Genomic DNA, 22,471 nt, shown 5'->3' on the forward strand with positions numbered 1-22,471 from the left:
GGCTGGGAATCCTGGTGGCACAGGCACAGCCATCACCCCCTGTGGCTTCACCTCTCTGCCACTGCTCAAGGAGCTGCTCACCTCCAGCTACAGCGTCCTTGAGATTGACAAAACTGTTCAGAACCTGGAGGACTTGAGCACCATTGGGATGGAGCCCTATGGGCAGTGGGTGGAGATGCGGATGGACCAGGGACCATGCCAACCTGCCAGGGCAGGGATAAAAAGTGGGATAAAGCATGGAGGGAGCCACTTGCCCACACCCGCACCAAGCGCTGAGCTCTCTTAGGGCAGGATGAGATAAGGGGTGTCTGTGTGGGAGAGGAGGGTGAGCAGGAGTCATGGTGGCAGGCAGCCAGGACTTGCCCAGCAGCATCCCAATGCCTTTGGTCCTTGATGGCAGCTTCAGAGAGCGGAGAACGGTGGCCCCAACCTCCCAGAGCTGCCAACGTCCATCCCCAGCTACGAGCAGCTCAAGAGGCTTTTAGAAGGCACCAGTATCTCCAGCACGGCCACGTCAATGGGGACCCCCCTGGGCAGCGACATCTCCCCTGGCAGCGACTGGGAACTCCTCTCTTGCTCTGAGAATGAAACAGCGTCACTTTTGTAGGGACTGGTGTGGGGCAGTTTTCAACAGCAGATGTGTACAAAAATAAAAGCCAAGCACCCTTCAGCTCCATGTGGGTGACCCAGAAACCCAGCACATACGCTGGAAATCCGGTTAAGAAAGGGCAGGGGACAAATGCCTTGAGAGTTCCCATTACTCATGTATTTGAGTGTTTCTGTTCTCTGAAATAAAGCTCTCTGATGGGCAGAGTACTTGGAGGAGTCCTTAGCAGTTCTGGAACTGATAGCAGCAAATATTTCCTATCCAGAGTGGAAATAGTGCATGGAGAAGAATGTCAGTGAAAATAGGATTACATACACACTGTCTATCATTCCTTCTGCAGTTCCATCACCGTGGTAGGAGATCAGATAATGTCCCCCACCTTGCTAATTGCACTGCTCTAATGTAGAAGAGGCTATGGTCCTTTGACCTTCTCTGCTGTGATGTGTAGAGTCTTCTAATTCCCAGCTGAAGCAGGATTCCTAGCATTTCTTTCAGAATGAGGAGAGAAGCACAAAAACCTCACTCATAAACATGTTTCTATAATGAATGCTTCCTAACAAACTGATGGGATGAGATGAAAAGAGCAATCTCTCTCTACCCAGCATGAGAGCGTGCCTGTACTCTCCTCTGACACAGCTTCCATAGGCTACTGCAGCATCCAGGGAACAAGCCTCATCCATGACTATTGGCCAGCAGTCCCAGGGTGAATGAAATGAGATAAATTGACCTCCCACTTAGCAATGGTAGATGGCTTCCCCAGAGCTTCCTTCCAGCTCCATAAATCAGTCATTCCAAGCAGAGGTTTGCCAGAGGGTGCCTCATCCTTTCCAAGACTCTCAGCCTGCCCTCCTCTCCCAAAGCCATTTATTTGGAAAGAGCAAAGAGAGGTCCCAGCAAAGCTATGACTAATGCCTAGCTAATTCCCAGCAGGGAAAGTAAACCAGTCCCCAAGGAAACAGTCTTACGCTTGCCTGACCCAGGCTGTGACAGCTGAAGAGAGAGCTTGTTCTTACCAGTAATAAAAGCTCTTTCCTCATCAGAGTTACAAAGGGCAGTTCTTCCATCTGTGTTACATCTGCAGGGCCAGTGGTGCAAGGGCAGACGCCAAGAAGTTGACTGCAGCAAAGATTTGCAGCAGTGCACCGCAGGGATTAACCTGGGTGCAGTCCAGAGGAAAGGCTTAGTGTGACTCTTGTCCTAAACATTTTAGGTGTTAAATGCTGAAGTTACTGGGTGCTTTTCATTGCCACAACCAGGCAAAACATACATTCACCTCCCCAAGTACTTGTTTTCTGCTTTGAACACCAAAACATACATAGTCCTTACTGCAGTGCTCATCACATTCACAGGCATGAAACAACCGCTCAACTTCTATACACACCTCCACTGCAAGCTGCTCTTCACGTAAGCCTAAAAAGCAGGTTCTGAGAGGAGCAAACAGGCAGCAAATACAGCATTGCTTAATAAACGGAAAATACAGTACACAAAGCAACGAGGTTCAATGAAGTTGAGGAAAAATCTATTAAAATGAAGAATACTTCAAATTAGACTTTTTTTCTCCTCAAATGTGCATGTTTTAATTTAGTATTTTTAGCGCTTTATGCTTCCTACACATTACCAGCTCATTTGTACATTCCAGCATTTTGACATACTTTTTAAGCTACATTTGTTCTTTTACTGACAATTAATGGTTTATTCAATTAATATTTTTATATTCACCAAAGAGATATAAAATCTTTTCTCTTTGAAAAAACTAATCTTTTAGTGATCTCCCATGTTCTGCTGCAGGCAATATTTTGAAGGTGTACGTGGGAGCTGGGGAACAACAGAGCTGGAACTGCCAATGTTCATTCTCCATTTGGAGGAGAGAAGGATTCCAGCACTCAGCAACTAGTTCTTAGGAGGAAGGATGCTGCACTGAAATAACTGCAGTTAGTGCAGCTACTGTTGTGCATTTTGCTCATATGAATTGAACTAAGTTTTCTCTTTCTAAAGGAACATGAAATGTCTCGTTCCATCAGTTCACTCTGGGCAGTGAGCAGGAACACTAAAAGACCTGCCTCTAAAACCTAATCCTAGAGGGAAACTTCTCCCTTGGAGAAGTTGAGGTACTCAAATAGCTTTCCAGGGTAGGCAGCATCCTCTGAAGGGCCCCTGCAAAAAAGAGTATGAACATGAACCTTACTCTTTCCATGCAGGTTTCACCCTTCTGCAAGGGTTGATTGCAAGGATGCCCAAGAGGGACTTTTCATCAGGGACTGTAGTGATAGGACAAGGGGTGATGGGTTCAAACTGAAACAGGGGAAATTCAGGTTGGAGATAATGAACAAGTTCTTCCCTGTGAGGGTGCTGAGGCGCTGGCACAGGGTGCCCCGAGAAGCTGTGGTTGCCCCATCCCTGGCAGTGTTCAAGGCCAGGTTGGACACAGGGGCTTGGAGCAAGCTGCTCTAGTGGAAGGTGTCCCTGCCCATGGCAGGGGTTGGAGCTGGATGAGCTTTAAGGTCCCTTCCAGCACAAACCAGGGTAAGATTCTACAATTTCAAGGAGCTTCAGACCCTGGAGGGGGTGAGCAGAGTGCCTCTGTAGCACGACTTTGCAAAGCAGGACTGGAAAAGCTCACTAAGTCTGAACTGCAGAAGGAATTTAAGTTTGAGCATGTCAGCAGGGAGCAAAAGTACGTGAGAGCAGGAACTGCACAACAAATGACCCATGGTTTTCTGTACAAAAAAGGGGGAAGTTCATGGGGCAAAGAACCACAAGGAAGGAAACTATTTTAACCTTATTTTAAATAAAATAGGTTTTAGTTTAACAGAAGTGTTTTCTGACCTAGGAACACTTTCCTGGTACAGAAGGAACCCAGTATCCAGCTTTGCTTTCATGATGCTGTGCCAACACAGCTTGCTGTGCAAGAGAAGACTTTCAAATTCTTATTGAAGAGAAAAGGTCAGACTGAACTCAAATGGTTTCTCAATGAAATGCAGCTTAATGTGGATTTGGCTAACTTTCATGGCTCAGTGCCGGGCAGCAACTCCAAAGGTTTTTTCTGAGGCAAGATCTTCAACCTTCCTTTGCTTCAGTCCTCCTTATTCAGGGAAGGAGAGTAGAGCAATGAGACTGAGAGATCTTCATAAAGCAAAAACTTACAGAGTCTTGCCATGGAGTCGCTATAACTTGCAAGTCAAGGTATCTATGCCAGACAATGTGTCTGCTGGTTTGTTGCTGGACAGCATCTCACCTTAAGGGAAGAAGGAGAGTTGTCATCTGTAGGTGGGATGAACAGAAAGTTGAAGCCATGTGTGCTGCAGAGATGGACGGGTCATATCAACAGTTTGTTTCAAGCTCAGGTTGGGATGGACTGGAGGGTGACATCATGGCAAAATCTTTTATTTGTCCCCATTTCATGGCTGGATCTGTGAAAGAATGATGATGACAGTTTGGAAAAGCATCACCACAAGTGCGTTTCTTTATTTTGTTGTCTTTCTTTGTTGTTGTCAAGGCGTTAAACCTGATGTATTCCATCAATTCTTCTGCTCCAGGTACATTGTTAATAGCAGAAGCAAAACAGGATGCCTTATTTATTATGTATAAAGCTTTGGAAAATCATAAAAAGTGAAAACCTAGACAAGTCATCCAACTCCTCATTAATGGCCTTCAGCAACAGGGAAATGAGACTAACTGTAGTAAAAATGCAAATAAAAAGCAACACAGGAATATTCAAGCCTTTGTCTTCATTACAGAATCAACAAGAAATATGTTTAATTCAGGCAGCCAAAAGTTTAAAGTCAAAAAAAGGAAAACAAGCCCCAGTCTTTCACATGTGTAGCTCTGGCAGCAAGGAAGTCTTGCCAAATTCCTGAACACTTATATCACAATATATACCTCCCATTGGCCCACATGGGCTCTAGCAGCCTGTGTCAACAGTGCAGAGAACAAGTCTCCAGGAACAAAAGTGCAGTTTTCCTCTGGGGACAGGAGGAGCCTCTTTTGAAGTCTCTTTTATGATGAGAGTGTAAAATTATCAAGACCCACTGAACTGAACAGAGTTTAAAGTGGGATTTCTGACCAGTCCTTGCTTCTTCTTCCCAGATGTTTCTCATGCAAGAAGGGCTCAAGCACAGTGACAACATCTGCTCTAAGGGCTTTTCAGTTGTGTTAAGGAGCAAGACGGATCAGCAGCTGCATGAGAAATCCTCTTCAAGGTAAGTCTGAGACAACGTGCTCTGGATAAAATGTGGGAACTTGAGCAATGCAATTGTGATACCAGCTGCTTTTGAGGAGTCTGTTACACAGCCACCAGCTCATGACAGCTCTTGGCTTTTAAAGACTGAGCTAGTGACATAGAGGAGAGAGATCTTCCTGCAGCTACCTAACCTCAAAGCCCCTATGTGGTGAAGCCTGTGCAAACTGAATTTAGTGCTGAGAAAAGGGAGTTCAAACAGGTACAGAGCCCTCACTCACTGTGTTGTGTGTATGTAGTTTCTACCTCCACATAAACCACACCAAGGAGAGACCATTTCACAGGGTCTGTGTGCTCTCCTGCCCTGACAGACATCATAGCACTTTTCTGCTGGTTTACATGTGCAGATATTTGCCCGGATAAATAGGTTTAGAACAGTTTGAATAAGATGCACTTTCTCTTTGGAAGCTGGATCCTGGAAAAGGTCTACAGCATAACCACAGAAAGGAAAACAGGGAAGTTGGCACTGAACAATGCATCAAGGGTAGAAATGTCCAGGCTATGTGAGATGTCACTAGCCTATAGATTTAACGAAAATGTGTTGATGGACACATTTCCTCAAGCTCAATCTTTATGAAAACTGTTTCATAAAACAGTTGGATGCAAACCTTTTTAAAAATGCAAGATATCTCCTTTCTTTTTTATCAGGAAAGTCACAGACAGTAAGCTCAGCAGGAGCAGAACTCCTTAAGGTGGTTACACACACAGCTGGATGAACTGGACTCTGTTAGAACTGGACACTGTCCTAACACAACCTGTGAGCGCCAAAGGTACTAACCAGAGGGAAAGACTTTCCAAACCGTAGTTGGAGGCAGACCTTTTCTCCCCAGCAAGTGTCTCAGAAACCCCAAGGAGTGTCTCCATAAAGCTGTCTGCTTGGCTGGACTGCCACAGTGCTGCACAGTGCTCCTAAGACAGCCCATGCAGCAATGTGGCCTTAGTGCTGGACTCAGAACTTGCCATGCAAAGGAGAGACAACTGAGAGGGGTTTGAGCAGAAACCTGCCCAGCATGATGGAAACATCCCTGGCAACGTGGCACAAGCATCTGAGGTGCAGCAAAGCCAGTATTTTCCCCTCTCTTGTTACTCTACTTGTCCCACAAGGAAGCAAAGGACCACAGTAACACATATACTGTAAGAGAGGGCTTGAGTTATAATGTTGTGTCTCTCAGGACACAGTGAGAACCCTCACATGCTACAGAAAACCAAGTGGAGATCTAGTAGGTTATGTAGATCAATTGCAGGCCTAGGATGAGGGAAGCAGAAAGTGATATTCCAGCCATTAAACAGAGGTTCAAGCCTTAATAATGCACAAAGTGAGGGAAATGAGAAGCTTTTAAACTGATGTTATTATGCACTGTAGCAACTGCCAGGAATTAAATGCTAATGTCATTCTCTTGCTTTTATTCCTCTCCAGCTCAGGAACAAGCCACTCTCTGCAGTCTCTCCCTGTATCTGCAACTGTTCCTGTTGCACACATTTGACACCTGTCTCTAGACAGTGGACGCTCCCCCATCAAAACACGTCTCCCCCCCAAATGCCTCAAACCCAAGAACTTCACCATGGATCCAGCAATATCTCTACCTGAAAGCACCTTTCCCCCACCCCACCCTGCACCCCCCCAGCATTAATCCCGACAGGCTGGACCTTAATCTGAGATATTACTCATATCAATTCTTTCATACCAGCAGTAAAACTGCTGCTTATAAGGCTCCACTTTAGCCATTTGAGCTTTCTCAGCCTTATCTTTCACTTCTGTGTATAGGAAACAGTAAAAAAAAAAAAAAACAAAACTTTTGCATTTACTTCTCCTTCCTGATTTGCTGCATTTAAAAGGAACAGTCCAAGGTTGGCCAACTGGAAACTTGCAGCATGGCAGCTTCCATTGCTTTCCTGCCTCCAGGAACACAGGAATAAACCCAGACTTTCTTTTCCCCTGATCTCCAGCTTCTGGCTCTGCATTTGCACATGCAGCGTGCAGTCAGTAACTTTCTCTTACATGCACTCACACCTCTAATTAAACAGAAGATCATTTCAGCCTTTGGTTGTTTCCTTTACACAGGGCCTCCAAGCCTACATTACTTCTGCTCTGTCCAACCTGCAGTTTCACACACCACCAAAGGCAGGAGGATTATGCGGGCAACACATCATTCTCCAGCAATACTGGTCTTGTTTGGCAGCCCCTGTGCCATCCCCAGATGACTGAGAAGCGTCTCAGTGATGCTTACAGTGCAACAGAGCACGTTCAGATACTGCAGAAAATTAGAAATGCAACCAAAGCGCAGAATTGCCTGGGGAAAGGAGGGGGGAAACAATCCCATGGGGCTGTTAACACCTAGAAGCTGTTTAAAACTATAAATCAGTCTTATAAGGGTGTCCTGCAGCCCACATACAAGTGCACTGTGCTCTCCTCAGCCACAAGTAATGGTCCTGAATTCCCTCTGCAACTCTAAGTAACTGCTGTCCTTACTTCTGTGAATGGCTGCTGTTTTACAGTCACCATGGGTACTGCACCCAAAATCAGACCACAGCAGAGGTTTAATCACAGCAGTAGCGATAAACATGAAAATGGTGTTAATGTGAAGCAAAGAACCTGGAGAGAGAAGGGAAGGAGAAAACCCAAAGCCACTCAAACCCTATTTCCAGGGGAAGAGAAGACCAAGGTGAAAATCAGAAAGCCACAAGATCACAGGCAATTATGGGTGACTTTCTTGGCAGTCACAACTTGCAAATCAAGGCCACCTCCTGCCCTGGTGGTTGATTGCCAGGAACAAGTTCATTAACCAGCGCTAATAAATGCACGTCTGGTCTGGGCTTTAACCAGCCAGCTCCACCTCCTCTTGGCAGCTTCCCCTGCCTGACCTCCTGCGGTTGCCCGCAGTCCAAATGGAGCCCTGGGGAAGGTCTGGGGGATGTTTTATCTTGCACCAGGATTAATTCAGCCCGAAAGCATGTCCTGGTGTCCTCCCATCACCTACAGGAGAGCATCTAATCTTTCTTTTGGCTTTTTGTTTCTTTAACCTTCCCTCCACATCATTGATCTTTCCCGTCTTCCTGCAATCACCTTCATGCCAAAGGCTCACTGCCAGCTCCTTTTCTCTTTCAGCTGATATTTGCAAGCATTTATTTTATTTAACATGTTGCTCATTGAACTTTTTCCAGTTCATGTGTCTTATTTTAAAACTACAATTCGCAAAACAGCCTAATGCTCCAAATGGTGCTGAACCAAGTGGAATAATTACCTCACTTGTTTTAAGCCTCTGCTGGAGTCCAGAATTATACACTTGGAAAATTATGATTGTTTTGTCTTCTTTTTTTAGTTGCACAAGATGTGTGAAAGACAGGTTTTTATAAAGGACAGAAACCAGCCAAAACTGTAATTACCACAGACAGAACAGAAATCAGAGAAAACATGATTTTATGATTAAGGCATTGGAGTAGAAACGCAGGAATTCATATTATCTTTGAGGCTCTGCCAAACCCTCTCTCTCTAACCTTTGCTGAGGGAGTTAATTCCCCTGTGCCTCAAATAAAATACTTTGGCACTTCCCTGTTTTACAACTCCTCCTGCGGAAACACATTCATTCCCAGTGGTGAGATGTTCAACTCCACCAATACCCGCAGAACCACACCGGTGGGGACGGTTGCAATCATCTGGCTGAATTTAATCATCTCTTGTCAAAAACATATGCATCTTTAATCCCAGGCACATGGGATATAGATGCACTGCTCAGCTGACCGAAATGTCAATTCGTATCGCACTGGAGATGTGGAGTCCAGAGCAATTATGGCAACTCCTAGGCTTCCATATTGATACTAAGTACACACACAAGGGGGCTAAAGCCCTCCCATAAGCTATTAAGAAACACTACTAAAGGCATACCCATCGTTTTTAGAATAACCCTGGAAATAGGATGCCAGAGGAGGCGGGGGCATGGGGGCTGTGAAAGTTTCCAGGGCCTGATGAGGACCCTGGAATTTGAGAGTGAGCTCCATTTTAAAACCCTTGAGCAACAGCTCACATGGAAAAGCCGGAAAGTCAAGCCCCACAGGCTAAAGCCACATAAGAAGCGAGAGTCACTGGTGGCGTGTGTGAAGGCAGCTGCCTTCACCCGGCACTTCAGTGCCTTGCTGGCAGCTTTGGGCACAGATTAAAGCATATTCAGAAGGTCTTTTATGCTGCCACCATGAACCATGCTTGCCTCATGCACTTGCATAGAAGCTGCTGCCACCATCCTCCAGCCCAGGGAGAGAAGGCAAGCTCACGGGTGTCTCCCTTCTTCCCTTTTCCTCCCAAGCACCAAAGAGTGGGAAGGCAGCTATGTCAACCGATCCCCCCCTTCCTTTTTCATTGCTTTAATAAATTAAGCTGAGCAACAATAGAGATGAGAGAAAGCAGGACAATGTGGTAAATGTAGCAGAAAGAAATTTGAATTGTAATGAGGAAAGCTAATCAGGAAAAGAATGGACTATAGAAAAAGCACTAATGAGTTTCTAAATAAATTCAAAAGGTTAATATTGTTCTATCTAGCAAATACGAGAAGAATCCTAATGTGAAATTAAAGGCCTCACTCCAATGCCCTTGTGGCCACATGTTAAAGCCACACAATCCACCCTCTCTATTTACCACCCCAGCCTTCTGCTGCCTCTCATAGATGGCTGTTGCACATGGGATCCCTTCAGATGAGCTGCATCTCACCATCTCTTATGTTTCTGTATATCAAATGTTTGATCCAAAGTGCAATAAGTCAATGGACAGATTCTCTTCGACTCACAGATTGTGCAGCAAGATTTTTGGGACTCATTTGTGTTGGTATTAACAAATCAGTAATCAAAATGCTGTTTTCTAACCATGAGAGATATGTGTGTATTTGTGAAGTGCAGGATGATGTAGTTTTCAAGCACACTTATAATCACTTCTGTTACCACGTGGATTACCAGGGTGAGTAAAAAGCCACTGAGGAAAGAGTAAGTAAAAATAAAAGCTTATACAAATAAAAAGCTGGAGGGTTTTTGTTTGTTTGCTTGTTTTAATTTATATGATGTCAGTAGGTCAAAATAGAAACCTAAGACTTTCTAGACATAATCAAAACTGAGAATATTGAGTCCTTTATGCATCTCTCTACAAAACGCAGGAAAAATTGTATTTCAGCCAAAATATGATATTTTTATGGTGAGAAAAGCAGCTTTTTTCAAAGAAACAAGAAAGTACCTAATTCCCAGCAAAGTAATAGACTCGGAGGCTTTTTATAAGAAGATCTGCTCAAATATTTTCTTGCTTGAAGGAAATGGTGCTGTTACAATATTTTACCCTGAATATAAAAATCCCTAGAATGACATCATTCTGTGGGGAGAAATCTGAGTGTATTTGTGTGCATGGCTGTCCATCTGTCTTCTGAACTGCAAACCAAGCCTACAGGGAGGAGATGAGGGCAGCTGCACATTCATTTCCCTCCCCGGTCGCACGGTGCCAGGATATGAGTTAGGTGCAGCCCCAGAGCTGTGTTATGATCCAGCTTCACCCACAGCAGTAAATCCATCTGCACTCATTTCTGTGCACAGTCACACACTGATGTGCTGGCACAGCCAGTGACTCACAGCCCATGCGGTCTGTGCACCTCTGCCCTGCCCCAGGCAGCAGACCCCCACATGCATGGTCCCAATAGGCAGAGCTGCAACTGCTAAAGCTTGACCATCAAACAATCTCCTTTGCTCCAAAAGGGTCACTGGGTATTGAACAGGCTTCCTAGGGAAGTGTGGAGTCACCGTCCCTGGAAGTGTTCACACACCGTGTAGATGAGGCTCTCAGTGACATGGGTTAGTGGTGGCCTTGGCAGTGCTGGGTGAGGGTTGGACTTGATGATCTTAAAGGGCTTTTCCAACCTTTAGACTCAACCAGTAGTTGGTTCTTTGATTCTATCACTTACAGAAAATGAAAAGAATTAAGATGTGCACCTTTTTCCTTCAGGCATGTGAATTATTCTACAGTTGGAGTAATGCTCCCGTGCCAAGACTGACCATCCTATGTATTATTCACGGGAAACCTTGCAAAATGCTGCTCAGCCACTTACCTGCCATGAATAATACTGTTTGAGAGACAGGTTAAATATTTTAGCTTTTTAATCCTCCTTCTCCTCGCAGGGAAGGCGGCATACGTGCGCTGCACTGAGGCAACGCAGCAATGATGTTTGATAGGGCTTCAGTGGAGTTCGAGCCTGGCAGGCAAAGACTGAAAGCAGAAAACCTTGCACCCAAGAGACAGGAAGAGTGGGAAATGCATGGAGGCAGAGACTTGACAGTCAAGACGTGTAAACTCTTTGCAAGTAACCCTTTGAATGCCAGTAGGAGATGTGCACTTACCCTCACATCAGTTACGGAGAGCTCACCAGAGCTCCTCAGTGTCTCCAGCCCAACGCATGAGGGCAATAAGATGGAAAGCAGTGGAGCAACTTGTGCTCCTGAGCCGAAGGTGGAAGTTTCATGGCTGAATGTTTCTGGCCTTAATCTGTCTGTAAAAGCGTAAATGCACAAATATTTCTGAGACAAAGAACACTGTGATGAAATTGCTAGCTGGGAATAAACAGATCAGCTCAGCATAACCCTAATGCCCCTCTAGATCCTGCAGGCCCATCACCTACATCTACTGGTCTCATCAGCACACTGCTGAGCATGGGAAATACGGAGAGGATCATTTTAAAGGGTTTTGTGTGCTGTGCCCATTGGGAACCCTTTGAGATGGAGTCTGAAGCAGATGGTGAAATGGGAGAATTAATCATGTTCTTTTGCAGCCTAAAATACATAAAATAATTCATGAAACAAGGAAAGCCCCATCCAGCCATGGCTTTGCTTTTGCAGCCCTCATAAAAAGCCCCAAGAGGGAGAACCCAGTGCTGCCACATTCTGCACCACAAACCTTCTGCGGGTTCATTGGCTCAGTAATACCCTGTAAAAAGATACGAAGTCTTCCCCTTCATAAGCTTTTGCTCAGTGGCCTGATGAAAGAGCAAACAAGATGAGGCAGCAAATAAAGCTCACTGTACACTGCTGAATGCTGAAACCCTTTCAATATTCCTTCACACGTTTTCTACACAGCATGTTTTGATTTAAGCTTCTCATCCACTCTTACAGTGATACATCATTGCCAGTCCCTCATTTTACAGACAGGGAAACTGAGGCCCTGCTTTCATCAGAGGAGTAAAAGCAAAGTCAGATCTAGACTGCGTCACATCCAACCCCAAGATGGTTTTCCTGCTTATTTTGCAGGTGACCTGAGGTCTCCTGAGCTAAACCGACTGCTCCCTGCACAGCAACACCAGCACTTGTAACCTCTCAATTTTTCCCTCACCCAGACGAGCCAGAGGACCTGCGGAACTGCAGGGGAGCCCCACTGCACAGCAGCACACAGAATTCTGCAGGAATTCTACGTACCAGCTAAACCACACGAACCAACAAAGAACATTGCAGAATTCATGAGAGTTCTGTGTGAGAGGAGTACAAAGCTCTGTGAAACCACTGAAAGCAAATGAGGGAGAATGTAAATATTTCATACTGAAAATGCTGAAGTTCACTTTTGGAATCACCAACACCAAACTCATCTAATATTAAGACACAATATTTGCTAAATGATAATCTCTGAGTCCATTTTTGCTCCTGACACTTTATGGTCCTGTTGCTTTCTGGCTCTTTCATTTCCTATTAATTTTTGGCCTGATGAGTAAAACTGGTTGAGGGAAAAGTAAGCAGTTGAGGCTTACAACCCCTTGTAGCTCTAATCTGTGCTTCTCTAAGCTTCTGCCCATGCTCCTGATGCTATTTTATTTTATCCTCTTCTCTCTAATGCACTAAGGTGTGCAAAATGATTCCAGATCACACAGTGAGAGCTGCTATCAGCAGAGAGCTGCTTCAGTGATGTTTTCCCCATCAGGTTAGTGCTGGCATAAGCAGCCAGCTGTTGCAGTGGATAAATATATGTGGGCTTGCCTCACCAGGACTGGCTGCCCTGCCTCATTTCCCAGAGTCCAGCAACAGTGAGACAAAAGTTAATGCAACTCCAGCACTGTCTGCTGCCTGCATGGATACACCTCTGCAGCCCAGGAGCAGGGACCAGAGCCACCAGCAGTGCCCTGAGCTGGGGACAGGCTCTGGGAGCACTTCCCTCTCATCTGACCGCGAAGTCTCAGACACATCTGAAACATCCCTGGGCTGAGGCTTCCCTGCCCTGCTCCCAGAATGAGGAATCCTGCTGGAGGGGAGGAGATGGGAGAAAAGTTACACTGGGCTTCTCTTGCCTCTGCCCAGCATCAGCTGAAAGCTCTGAGGTCTGGGAAGAGCAGCTTGGTAAAGGTCATGATCTGAATGCAGATTATTCATGGACATGAATTTGTCTGATGAATTATTCTCAACCTATAATTCATGAAGCTGGCTCTACTGAGCATGGATAGGATGCGCCTCTGCAGCTACTCTAACTACAAAGCAGGGCATGAAATAAGGACTGTCTCTTGCTTGAAAGCATAATATTTTATTTGCCACAAATATGCTAATTATTTCATTTTCACACTCTGTGCTAACGAGGAATACAGCCTGAGCAAGGTGTGTTTTCTTGTAGCTGATTAGTAGGTAGCATGTCACAATTGGTATCTTAGCCTTCAGACCCTGCTTCAGTGTTTCCTTAGGCTCTTACCTAATTTTGATCACACAGTAATGGATTCTGAGTTGCTTACAAACATGTAGGCCTATCATCTGTCAGCCATGTCCCCACGCTGCTCATTATTTGTGCCTACTGAGCAAATTCCTTTGGCAGGTTTGTCAGAAAATGCAGTGATTTTTGTGGTGCCTTCTAAATAAATAAACACTAAGAGGCAATGAAGAACCAGCCATTTCAGTACCTCCTGGTTTCTGGACTCCCTAAACTGGATTCAGATAATACAAGCAAAACCAGAGCCCCCTTATCATTTAATACATCTTCTTGTCTGAAGCTTCACTAGTCCTGCTGTTAATGCTATAGAACTCTTCATTCTAAAAAGGCTATTTTCTGTCACGGTGGTCTCTGCTGAGCACAAGCTCCCATATGGAGGGACCACAGGCATTTTCAATGGGATCTGGGGAGGTTAGAAGAATTTATTCTGTCTGATACAGGTAGATCTAGTTAGAGCTAATCTAATTAAATAGGAATTATGGGAATCGTCTCCAAGGAGGAAGGCATGAGGCCTTGGTCCAAGAGGAATAAACTGCAATTCACCAAAGCAAGAAGGCTCAGAGATACAGACCTGGGACTGCAGCATGTAATTCAGGGGTTCCCAGGGGCTCAGGGGTGCACTGCTACGTGGTTAATTAAACTGACTTGAAGGGGGCTTGCCCAACCTGGTGAATGGAAGCACGCGCTTAAAGCTGCACTTCTGTGCTGTTAGAGGCTGAGGCAATATGAACATTTCAGCTCGGGTCCATCTCTGACATAAGCAGCTCTATGGAGTTATCCCTTTCCTGACAAGTTATAGAAGTCTCTCCAGAGGCTTTGAGCCACACCTGATGCTTGCAGTATTTTGCCATAGCAAAGGAGGCAAATTGACTGTGGGTGTTTGGGACTGTTGCTTGGTTTAGTGCCCGAGTACGGCATCAGCACAGAGAACTGTAGAAGATGGAGAAAACAGAAAAGCTATTTTAAAAATGAGTGCAACTCTTTGGATCTCCTCAATAGCTCAAGTACATTGTTGGCTCAGGACAAACATTCAATTTAACTCTTATCCAAACTCCCAATCTCTTTTGTCACTGGTTATTTTCCAAGGCACTGAGCAACAGAGCTCTGAACTTAACATTCAAAAGACACAGACACAACACAAAGCCCTTCTGCTTCCCCCCCAGCAATTCTCCCAGCCCAAACTCGTGACAAACTTTAGATCCTGGGGAAGTTCAAACCCAGAACAAGCCAGAAGGAAATTCCAAAATGATGGAAATAATGGCATCTAAGCATTACAAGTAAATTTCCAAATGTATCAGGGCAGATCAAAACCCAGGACAGGTCACACTAATTGATGTAAGCCTGTTGCACAAGACCAAGAGCTTTCTTTAGATCTGTGTCACGTTCTCTTCACCATCTCCTCCTGTCACCTATAAAATTGATTCTTCACTTATTCCACAGATGGAAGAAACCGAAGCAAGCAGGGCTTAAGCCAGGCATTTTTCTTGGCCATGTCCAATCACTGGAGCTCGTTAGGAAAGTTGGATGTAATTATCCCTTTGAGAAGTACACGTCTAGTAAATGGGAGCTGATGAGAAGATTCTCTTCCAAATGTTCTCTTGATTTTGAGAAGAAGGTCCAAAAGATATTTTTAAAGTTCAAATTAAAAATGCTCAGTTAGAGGAATTATTTTTACAATTGCAGGAAATCATTAATTCTGTTCAGCTCAATAATGTTGACTGACATGAGCAAAATGTCCAGACCCCAGCTCCTCCTGATTGGAAATCTCACATGCTTTCCTCAGAAAAGAAAATAACCTATAATCTGTTAGCAAACCAGGTATTGTCATCTTCCTCCTCATTCTTCTCTTCATAACCACTTGTTGAGAGCAGTTTTCCCATTATTAAGTAAATAATTTGGGTGTTTCCACACACACAAGTAGCTCTCACAGATGAGGCCACTAAAGAGCAGGTCACATCATTTCCACATGGACATGCAAAGAGCCCTGCAAGTGCTTACCTTCTCCATCACTGAGATGGTAAATCCACAGCAGTGTCACTCAGAGGGATAACAGGATGGACACAGGGTGTGTTCCCTTTCCACTCATCATGGGGAATGACTAGAAGTGGACAGAGTACAGATCCTGAGGATGTTCCTCTCCAGATCCATGTTTTCTGTAAGGAAGGATCCCTGTGCTTCTCTCAGCTGTGAGCATAATGCACTTCTACACTGAGAAAAGTAACCTTGCCTGACTCAAAGTACCTACCCAAAGTCAAAAACGACCTTGGGCCTCATAGCCACAAGGCAAGGTTTAGGCATGAAATCACCACGTTTTAGAAACACCCTTCCCCTGCAGTCAAAGCACCACCAGCTCAAGTAGTATTGTAGTGGCAGGGTACACAGAGCATCCCCAGGACCCATGGGGATACTGTGGAGAGTTTTAGCACAATAAAGATGCTTCCCCTGTTGGAAATACGAATGCCTGGGGCACTCTCTTCTACATCTTCATTTTCCACTCATCTCCTCCACAGTTTAAAGACGAAATGGATCCAGTGGACTTCAAGAAGGAAAACAAGAGAAAGAAAAGCATAACCCCTTCCACACTTACTGACCCAAACCCTACTCAACCTAATGGTTTCCACACTGAGTCCTTCCAAATGCAGGAGGCATTGTGCTTACACACATGCCAAGAACAAGTCGAGGCCCCTTTGACACTCCAGAGAACATCGGGGTCTTTGTGGGCACAAAAACACACCTCCAGCTTTCCACACAGACCTCAAAGGGGTCGTGCACAGGAAGGGCAAGCCCAGCAGATTTTGGATGTTGCAGGACTTGGAGCTAAGCATCAGCTATTGCAGTGGAAGTAAATCAAAAAGCACTGACAGGTTTAACTCTCAGCAGGACACGTTATGCTGTGGAGTGTACGTGTGGGAAATAAAGGATAAACTGAACAGATGAAACTGCTGCAGACAGCATCTTTATCCAACCAGCAGAAAAACAGCTGCTCAGCACTGGGCTTGGTTTATTTGCAAGAGCTGGGCAGCCTGATATGAAAATGCAAAGGAGGGTCACTAAGATTCATTTGCACCATTGTTCTGTGCTAACTTGAGGTAGAGAGACTGGTGCTTCAGCTCGATGAGCTCTGGAGAAATGAAACCATTGCTGCCCTCCCTCAGGAGCCTTGTCTAAGCCCCGGCACTAATCTATGGATTTGTTAGCTTGAGTGTCCCCTTGGATCTCATTAACCACCATGGGTTAGGTGGGGACAAGAAGGCTCTCAGATGCCTTGTAAGGCCTATTGACTGCACTTGGAATCCCTTCCCCTGCGCTGGGTCACAGCCTGCATCTGCAAAAGCATTTGCTGCCTCTCCCCAGCCCCTCCTGCAAACTCAGTTTGCCTCAGAGCAGTGCCAGTCCCTGCCACTGCTGTCCAGAGCTATTTCACACTCAGGTGACTGGCTATTGACTACCCATACTGAACTCATGGAGAAACTGAAAGCAGTGAGTTAAGGAGGAAGACTCAACAGAAAAAGTCTTCCCTTGCCTGGGAACGGCATGTTAAATTTACACCCACAAAACCACATTATAATTACCCAGGCCTTCTGTTTGCGCAGTAATTACAATTGAATGGTTTAAGGAGGAGGAAGAATCTTGCATATCAGCACAGTTGGTCTTCTATTCAACTCCTCCATCTTAAATTCTTCTCTCCTCTGCAGCAAAGGATACCCTCTGGCTGTGACCCTTGGGGACCTGCTCCAGGTCTGTGGGATGCAGCTGCTCAGGATGGGCTGCGGGGAACTGCGTGCCCCATCCCATACACTCCATCCCTGACACCGGGACCACCATGCAGGGAGCAAACAGTGCCATGGGCATGGCTTTGTGGCTCGGCAATATTTAAATGCCCTCTTCAGCTTCACCAGAACAAGCCCTCATTAGCTTCCGGTCTCCCATCTGCATGAGAGGAAATTCCCAGATTCCCTAGATCAATGGCCAACTGCTGTGCAGGTTCAGCTGGGACCGAGCACAGAGGCTGCACCCACAGAGGTGGGACCGTCCCCCACCATGCTCGGTGGCAGATGAGGAGGTTCAGTGTGGGCAGATCATGCTGGGGCTCTCAGGCACCTCACTTCAAACACTGATACAAGCTCCCAGCTTGAGGCACCAAGATTGAATCTCCAAGGACAGCTGGATCCGACTGAGGAGCCAGAGGAAAAACCATTCCACAGCAAGCTGGCCAGCACCGAGGAAGAGGACTCCAGCCATGTATTATTTGTGCATCTTCAGGTCTCTCAGATTTCCTTCCATCAGCCTTGGCTGGCCCAGCACCGACTCCAGGCTTGCAGCCTGTGGTGCACACCTTCAGGGACAGCCCCAGCTTCTCCCTTTGAGGCACCTGCTTTGCCATGTCCCTGCTTGTTGGGAGGCAGCCGAGTCCTGCCACACAGGTGACACACATTGTAGGGGCCGCACAAGGCAGTGGGGCAGGACACAGGTACCTGCGCGCACACCCCGACTCAGGGCTGGCTGCTACTGTCAGTGCTCACCAGCACCAATGCTGGAGCATCCTCCAGCCCTTGACTGGATTACAGCAACACGTAGGTGACAGGTTTCATATTTTCTGTGGGAAATGAAATTCAATCTCACACAAATAATTGTGTTTGTTTTCCCTACAGGTTCCAGTCAGGCAGAGTCAGATATTGAAAAAGCCAAGCACTCTTCGAATCTGCTTCTCCTCTCATTTTCAATGCTGTAGGTTCCAAATTTTTCTCCTGGATGGGTGATTCTAACTTAAATACTTGGGCATCAGCTGTATTCCAGCTTTCAGGGAATCAGATCAAAGCTGGGGGAGCAGATGTCTTTATACACATGAACAGTGGTTTTTAAACAGCCTTTTTGTTGCAATGAAAGAGAGAAAACCAGCAGTTCTGAAACTGAGTTTGCAAGATGAGCTCAATCTACTTTACCCCAGCAAATCAGTTGTTTTAAGGGCTGCTGTGAACACACATCTTTTCCTGTTCCAAAGGGATAGCGGTGCCATGCAATAGCAAAGGAAGACGAAGCTGGTCCCTGCGGCACGGCCAGCCTGCGACCAGCCTCACGCCCACTGCTGGTGCTTGGAGCACCCAAGGGTGCAGGTGGGGACCTGAGACCCCAGAACTCAGGTTGGCGGGCTCCTGGAAGGAGCTTTGCGGTGGGAAGGAGGGTTAAGTCCGGCACTTGCCGTGCGTGGGGCTTTGTCCCCCTCTGGTGACTGGTTACGGAAGGGACGGAGCAGGACGAGCTGCTCAGAAAGCCACAGCTGCGGCTCAGGCACGGGCTGGGGCTGGCATCGTCTTGGGCTGGGTCAGGCTGCAAAGCAACACCGGTAGAGAGCCAAGGCTACAGCATGGCTGAAAACAAGGAATACACAAAACCCTCAATTTAAAATGCTGTTAAAAAAGCAGCTCAGTGCCATGGAACCTCCTTGGGGCAGAGACCAAACCGAGTCTTCTTTGGGTTGAAGGGTCCTTAAAGCTCCTCCAGCTCCAACCCCTGCCACGGGCAGGGACACCTTCCACTAGAGCAGCTTGCTCCAAGCCCCTGTGTCCAACCTGCCCTTGAACACTGCCAGGGATGGGGCAGCCACAGCTTCTCTGGGCACCCTGTGCCAGCGCCTCAGCACCCTCACAGGGAAGAGCTTCTGCCTAAGAGCTCATCTCAGTCTCCCCTCTGGCAGGTTCAAGCCATTCCCCTTGGCCTGTCCCTACATCCCTTGTCCCAAGCCCCTCTCCAGGTTTCCTGCAGCCCCTTCAGGCACTGGAGCTGCTCTCAGGTCTCCCCTTCAGGACCCTTCCCTTGTCCAGGCTGACCCAGCCCAGCTCTCTCAGCCTGGCTCCAGAGCAGAGCTGCTCCAGCCCTCACGGCAGCTCTGTGGCCAGAGGGCGAAGGGCTGGTTTTGCACCCTCTCCAATTGGGGTGTAAGCAGAGATGCGGCACTGGGTCTGAAAACACCCCTTGTAAAAGCAGGCAATAAACTGTATACGTGAAGATTTCGTACCTGCAGAGCAAGGTGCCACTCGCCAGCCCAGAAGGGAAGTTACCACTGCTCCTCTGAAGGCCATGTCTGAAGGATGTGCTTTGCCCCATTTCTGATTTGAGTTAAAGAGGGGTAGGATAGTTCCCACTGAAAGCAAACACCATCCTTAGAGAAAGGTGAATCCCCATTTTTCCATTAAAGGAAATCTTTTTTGGCCAGCCAGATTTTTCATCTATTTAAGGCTCACTGAAGAGATGAACATTCATGAAGGAACTATTTGCTCCTTGTCTATGATACAACCAGGAAAACCACTCCATTTCACCTTCTACTGAGAATGCTGAAAGGAATTCTTGTTTTCTAGCCACACTGTTCCAGCAGGTTCACCAGGAATCCACCCGAATGCTCTCCAAACTCCTTTCATTCCAATAAGGAAAAAGTTTCACTTTTTTTGAAAGTATTAATTAAAAGAGAGAGTGGAAAAGTTCCACCTTGTAAATCTCCAGTATTATCCTTTTTGAGCTCTATCGCACATTCAGCTTTGGACCCGAAAAGTGCTTTAACAGCAGAAGATTGCCTGCTCGGTTATAATTCCTTTTTAAGAAGCAGTCGGAACCATCTCGTGTGTTTGGGGTTTTGCCATCCTCGTGGAACTGCGGAGATTTGGTTGAAATGATTTAGAAACATGCCCTCAGGCTTGGCACAGCCCTCCCACTGCCATGCAAAGCTTCTCACAGGAACAGCAGCCTCGGCGGGCAGGTACATTTGGGTGTCTGTGATTTCAGCTTTCAGAAGCAAACTCAAAGCCATTTTAAAAAGCATTTTAGAGGCAAGGGGAGCGTTTTCCTGAATGCTTTTCATTCCCTGCAATCCCTGGCAGTTGGAGGTTTAGCTGGTCAATATAGAGAATAACAGAGGGAAGGCAAAGGCCAAACACAAAATCCTGCTGCAACTGGAGCCATGCTGGAAAGGCCGTCCTGCAGAAATCACTGAAGTTCGGTGATGAAGGGGTGGGCAAAGGCACACATGCAACCCCAGGCTGGTTTGTGCTGGAAGGGACCCTAAAGCTCATCCAGCTCCAACCCCTGCCATGGGCAGGGACACCTTCCACTGGAGCAGCTTGCTCCAAGCCCTGACATGGTGAGCAGTGTCACCTCACCCACTCCCCTCCCCTGCAACAGGGTCCTGGAGCTTCTCCAGGTCCATGACAGCCGCTCTGCAGAGCTTACGGGAGAAGCTCCTCCAGGCAGATCTGGTCAAGCACCATTAGGAAGATGGATGAAGAGCAGCTGCAAGGATTTATGCATTCCCAGCCTATGCCTGCTGCCTGGCAATAACGAGGTGCTTCATTAGCCCCGTCCATCCCCAGGGAATGGTAGGAAACAGCATTTCCCCATCCCTGCTCCTTTTGGTTTTCCCCAGTTTCTCTGTTTCTGGCCATTCCTCTTTGCTTCATGAGTCGTCTGTTGGTGTCCTCTAGTGGTTCCTTCCTGCACAAGGAATGCCAGCTTCCTTGGCTAATTTATGTCAGAAGTGCTGTACAAGCATTTGGGGGAAGGAAAGCCAGCAACTTTTGACAGGACTCGAAGGAATAGAAAAATAGATTAAATTCCTCTCCTTCATTTATGTTCTTAAAAGTTAGAGCAAAATTCAGTCCGTCCTAATGCTAAGGACATTTTAGGAAAGGTAACAAACAGCACCATGATTCAATGCTTTTGAAGTGATGGCTTGCTATAAATATAGAAAAAACCCAGAAATGGCCAATAGAACAATTAATTAAAATGTGAAGCAGATAAATAATGAATAGCAGTGTCATGTATTCATTAAGATTCTACAAATGAAAACTCTCTCTCCCAGTTATTCCTTTGATGAATCTAGCCCAAATATACTTGAACTGCAACATGAAAAATTCAGGCTGCTCGTATTTCACTCTGTATCAGGAATTCTCAGATCCTCAAATCTCAAAGCCAAGAATTGCAAATGCCTAATCACAGCGCTGACACTGACCTCTTTCTCTAGCCTTAGACAAGTCATTTAACCTGCCATGGTCGTACGGATTTAGTGAAGTTGGGAGACCCTTACAAGGAGAGCAGTTGGCTAGTGTGAGGTCCAGGGCTGTGGATGGAAATGTCAGTGTTTGGTCCAAGGACTGCTGAGAGCAGGGGCTGTGTCTTATTTATTCAGGGGATCATCTTAGAAAGACAAGAAGGTCATAGGATCCCAGACTGGTTGGAAGGGACCTTAAAGCAGTTTCAACCCCTGCCATGGGCAGGGACCCCTTCCACTAGAGCAGCTTGCTCCAAGCCCCTGTGTCCAACCTGGCCTTGAACACTGCCAGGGATGGGGCAGCCACAGCTTCTCTGGGCACCCTGTGCCAGTGCCTCAGCACCCTCACAGGGAAGAACTTCTTCCTTATCTCCAATCTGAACTTCCCCTGCTCCAGTTCAAACCCATCACCCCTTGTCCTATCACTACAGTCCCTGATGAAGAGTCCCTCTCCAGCATCCTTGTAACCCCCTTCAGACACTGGAAGCTACTCTGAGGTCTCCATGCAGCTTCTCTTCTCCAGGCTGAACAGCCCTGACTTTCTTAGTTAGGTCCCACATCTGCTTGCTCTGGCTATTTGCTTTGTGGAGATCCCATAGACTTGTAACTTTCTACTTGGCAGGAAGAAATCTAAACTGTTCAGCCCATCCTGGGTCTTGGCAAGCACATTTGTTCCTTATACTGTTTTCCTTTTAGATACAGAGATACCAACTAAAGCCAAACCAGATACACTGCTGGCCTCTGCCTCATCAGCAAGATGAGCCACACTGTTGTGGTCCACCACTGCCTTGAATCCAGGGGTCCAGTTCTTCCTCATCATCACAACTGCAGACTCACAGGGAAGACTTAGTCAATTAACAGCGTTTCTATGGCAACTGTTGACACCATTTCAAA

At 46.4% G+C, this 22,471-nt stretch overlaps 1 long non-coding RNA gene across 1 annotated transcript; it reads left to right on the top strand.

Moving 5' to 3' along the window:
• The first annotated feature begins 4,496 nt into the window (after nucleotides 1–4,496).
• Nucleotides 4,497–6,365, top strand: LOC133262528 (uncharacterized). The gene is made up of 3 exons (XR_009741337.1): nucleotides 4,497–4,806; nucleotides 5,493–5,614; nucleotides 6,262–6,365. It is a non-coding gene; the product is annotated as an uncharacterized LOC133262528 (long non-coding RNA).
• The last annotated feature ends 16,106 nt before the right edge of the window (nucleotides 6,366–22,471 follow it).

Source organism: Pezoporus flaviventris, unplaced genomic scaffold (assembly GCF_033815535.1).
Source record: "Pezoporus flaviventris isolate CSIRO_AGI_PZ_B2104156 unplaced genomic scaffold, CSIRO_AGI_Pfla_v1 ptg000213l, whole genome shotgun sequence".
Lineage (NCBI taxonomy): Eukaryota > Metazoa > Chordata > Aves > Psittaciformes > Psittacidae > Pezoporus > Pezoporus flaviventris.